Source organism: Chrysemys picta, unplaced genomic scaffold (assembly GCF_011386835.1).
Source record: "Chrysemys picta bellii isolate R12L10 unplaced genomic scaffold, ASM1138683v2 scaf1391, whole genome shotgun sequence".
In the NCBI taxonomy this organism is placed as follows: Eukaryota; Metazoa; Chordata; order Testudines; family Emydidae; genus Chrysemys; species Chrysemys picta.
Genome location: NW_027054097.1, coordinates 12,501 through 16,592, shown reverse-complemented (window position 1 = coordinate 16,592; position 4,092 = coordinate 12,501). Strand labels below are relative to the sequence as shown.

The 4,092-nt window shown below is 71.5% G+C and overlaps 1 non-coding gene across 1 annotated transcript; it reads left to right on the top strand.

Moving 5' to 3' along the window:
* The first annotated feature begins 1,367 nt into the window (after positions 1-1,367).
* On the top strand, positions 1,368-1,486 carry LOC135979926 (5S ribosomal RNA). The gene has a single exon (XR_010597168.1). It is a non-coding gene; the product is annotated as a 5S ribosomal RNA (ribosomal RNA).
* Positions 1,487-4,092: the final 2,606 nt, after the last annotated feature.

Below are 4,092 nucleotides of genomic sequence, written 5' to 3'. Positions count from 1 at the left end.
CCTTTCGACTCGGGGTTGACCTGGTGGCCGAGAGGGGACTCGCACGGCAGGCAAGCCGCCCTGGGCTCACCCTCCCCGGCCGCAGCGAGGGACTGCCACCCGGCCGACTGGATCGGGCCCCTGGAAGTCTGGAAAAAAGAATGGAACCTGACGCCTCCGAGGAGGGGGCGCCCAGGGAAGGAGGGAGATCCGGGTTGACCTGGTGACCGGACGGGAAAGAGGCCACCTGGCGTCCCCCCCCCTTAAAACCTAGGGGTTGACCTGGTGGCCGGAAAGCGAACCGGCCAGCAGGTGAACCCTTTCGATTCCACGGGTTGACCTGGTGGCCGGAAAGCGAACCGGCCAGCAGGTGAACCCGTTCGATTCCACGGGTTGACCTGGTGCCCGGGAGGGGACTCTGAAAATTTTTCAGCCCTTTCGACTCGGGGTTGACCTGGTGGCCGAGAGGGGACTCGCACGGCAGGCAAGCCGCCCTGGGCTGACCCTCCCCGGCCGCAGCGAGGGACTGCCTCCCGGCCGACAGGATCGGGCCCCTGGAAGTCTGGGGGCGGGGGGAAATCGCCCCACGCCTCCGAGGAGGGCTGCCCGGGCGGGCCTGGCCCCGGAGCTCGAAAAAAAAAAAAAGGATCGGGCCCACTAGAGACATGGACCAGGCCGCCCTGGGCTCACCCTCCCCGGCCGCAGCGAGGGACTGCCTCCCGGCCGACTGGATCGGGCCCCTGGAAGTCTGGGGGGGGGGGGGGAATGGAACCTGACGCCTCCGAGGAGGGGACGCCCAGGGAAGGAGGGAGATCCGGGTTGACCTGGTGACCGGACGGGAAAGAGGCCACCGGGCGTGCCCCCGTTAAAACCCCTAGGGGTTGACCTGGTGGCCGGAAAGCAAACCGGCCAGCAGGTGAACCCTTTCGATTCCACGGGTTGACCTGGTGCCCGGGAAGCGAACCGGCCAGCAGGTGAACCCGTCCGATTCCACGGGTTGACCTGGTGCCCGGGAGGGGACTCTGAAAATTTTTCAGCCCTTTCGACTCGGGGTTGACCTGGTGGCCGAGAGGGGCCTCGCACGGCAGGCAAGCCGCCCTGGGCTCACCCTCCCCGGCCGCAGCGAGGGACTGCCCCTCCCCACCCCCCGGCTGACAGGATCGGGCGCACTGGAAGTCCGGGACAGTATTTTCCCCGACGCCGGGGAGGGCGGGCGGAGGGGCTCTGGCGGCCAGCCCGGGCCCCGGAGCTCGAAAAGGAAAAAAGGACCGGGCCCGCGAGAGACGGGGGCCCTGCCGCAGGGGGGGGGGGCAGTCCGACCGGGGCTCACCGTGCGGCAGGCCCGGGCGTCGGCAGGGGAAAGCGGGCGAGGAGGCGCGGGGCCGGGTGCCTACGGCCATACCGGACCGAACGCCCCCGATCCCGTCCGATCTCGGAAGGTAAACCGTCCCGGGCCTGGCTAGTACTTGGATGGGTGACCGCCTGGGAATCCCAGGTGCCGTAGGCAGCTTTTCCCGGTCCGAGTCAGCTCTCTCTCCTTTTCTGGGGGGGAAGGAGAGGGGGGGACGGGCCGGAAAGCCCCTCGTCGCTCCTGCCGAGTCGGAGGTCGCGGCCGCAGGTCACGGGTCTGGGCGCCTGGGGTCCGGCTCCCCACCCACCCGGCTTCCTCCGCGGAGGACCCCCCCCGGGGCCACCGAAGCCGCTGGGGGAGACCCCGGGCATGGGGCGGACTGGCCCGGACCCTCCCGGCCGCCGGCCCGCAGGTCCGCCCCGAATCCCCCCCCGCGGCCACCCAGGCCAGGCCTGGCCAGGCGGGACGGACGGCGGGTGTCCAGCGCCCAGCGGCTTCCTCCAGCGGGGACCCACGGACCCCAAAGCCGCAGGGGGAGGCCCCGGGCCCGGGACGGACTCGCTCGGACCCCCTGCGCCCGGCCGCCGGCCCGCGGGACCGCCCCGAATCCCCCCGCGGCCACCCAGGCCAGGCCTGGCCAGGCGGGACGGACGGCGGGTGTCCAGCGCCCAGCGGCTTCCTCCAGCGGGGACCCACGGACCCCAAAGCCGCAGGGGGAGGCCCCGGGCCCGGGCCCGACTCGCTCGGCCCCCCCGCCTCCCCTGCGCCCGGCCCCCGGCCCGCGGGACCGCCCCGAATCCCCCCGCGGCCACCCAGGCCAGGCCTGGCCTGGCGGGACGGACGGCGGGTGTCCAGCTCCCAGTGGCTTCCTCCAGCGGGGACCCACGGACCCCAAAGCCGCAGGGGGAGGCCCCGGGCCCGGGACGGACTCGCTCGGCCCCCCCGCCTCCCCTGCGCCCGGCCCCCGGCCCGCGGGACCGCCCCGAATCCCCCCGCGGCCATCCAGGCCAGGCCTGGCCTGGCGGGCCGGTGTGCGGCTCCCCCGGGCTTCCTCCCCCGACGACCCGCGCCCCCCTGAGCCGCAGGCGGAGACCCCGGCCCCGGGGCGGACCGGCCCGGGCTCGCTCGAGCCCCCTGCGCCCGGCCCGCAGGACCGCCCCCCCGAATCCCCCGGGAGAGGCCCGGCCTGCACGCCACTGACGACCCGCGGCCCCCAAAGTCGCAGGAGGCGCCCCCCCCCGGTTAGCCCCGTCTCGCTCCGCGCCCCCCGCCCCTCGCTGCCGGGACCGGGCGCCGCCCCAGAGTCAGCCGCAGCCGGCCGGCCTGAGAGCTGCCCTCCTGTGGACGACGGTGAGTTTACCTTGATACTAACCGGCCGTCAGCCAGGTCAACCCCATTGCTAGACTGGGGTGGACCTGGTGGCCGAGTGGGGACTTGGAACATTTGACAGCTGCTTCCCGGGGCTTGACCGGTTGTCCTGAACGCCCCCCACCCCCAGCCCCAGCCCCCGGCTCCTGCTCCCCTCTCCCCAGCCTCGGTGCTCCGCTCCCTGCCTCGGAGGCTGCCTCTCTGCGGCGCCTGCATCGCCTCCGAGGACGCGCACCCTCCGGAGGCTGGACGTAAACCCACCACTGCCGCTGACCCGGCTCTCCGAGGGACGACTGTGAGGCCTCCCCCCCCCCCCCACCCCCGGACCGCCCTGGGGACGACTGCTAAGCCTCCCCCACCGGACCGCCCGGGGCAAGACTGCTAAGCCTCCCTCCCACACACACACACACACACTGTCGGGGGAGGACTATTAAGCTTTCCCCCTGGAGCGCCCGGGGCGGACGACTGTTAAGCCTGCCCCCGGAGTCCTCGGGGGAGGACTATTAAGCTTTCCCCCCTGGAGCGCCCGGGGGGGGACGACTATTAAGCCTGGCCCCCGGAGTCCTCGGGGGACGACTATTAAGCCTCCCCCGGACTGGCCGGGGGGCGACTATTAAGCCTCCCCCGGACCTGCTCCGTCTCGACTATTAAGCCCCCCTCTGTGGTCCTCAAGACCACTGCCGTGCTGCCCTCGGAGTGGGGTGACACCCGGGCCGGAAAGCAAACCGGCCACCAGGTCAACCCGTCGAATCCAATGGGTTGACCTGGTGGCCGGAAAGCAAACCAGCCGCCAGGTCAACCCGTCGAAACCAATGGGTTGACCTGGTGGCCGGAAAGCAAAACGGCCGCCAGGTCAACCCAGTAGATTCAGCGGGTTGACCTGGTGGCCGAACGGGGACTTTGAAAATTTGACAGCCGCTTCCCGGGGGTTGACCTGTTGTCCCGGTGGGGACTTTGAACATTTGACAGCCGCCTCCCAGGGCTTGACCTATTGTCCCGGTGGGGACTTTGAGAATTTTACAGCCGCTTCCCGGGGCTTGACCTGGTGGCCGAGTGGGGACGTTGAACATTTGACAGCCGCTTCCAGGGGGTTGACCTGTTGTCCTGAACGCCCCCCACCTCCCCCCCGGCTCCTGCTCCCCACTCCCCAGCCTCGGTGCTCCGCTCCCTGCCTCGGAGGCTGCCTCTCTGCGGCGGCTGCATCGCGTCCGAGGACGCTCACCCTCCGGAGGCTGGACGTAAAGCCTGACACCCGCCACCGCCGCCGACACGGCTCTCGGAGGGACGACTCTGAGGCCTCCCCCCACCCCCGGACCGCCCTGGGGACGACTGCTAAGCCTCCCCCCCGCCCACACCCACACCCACACTGTCGGGGGATGACTCTTAAGCCTCTC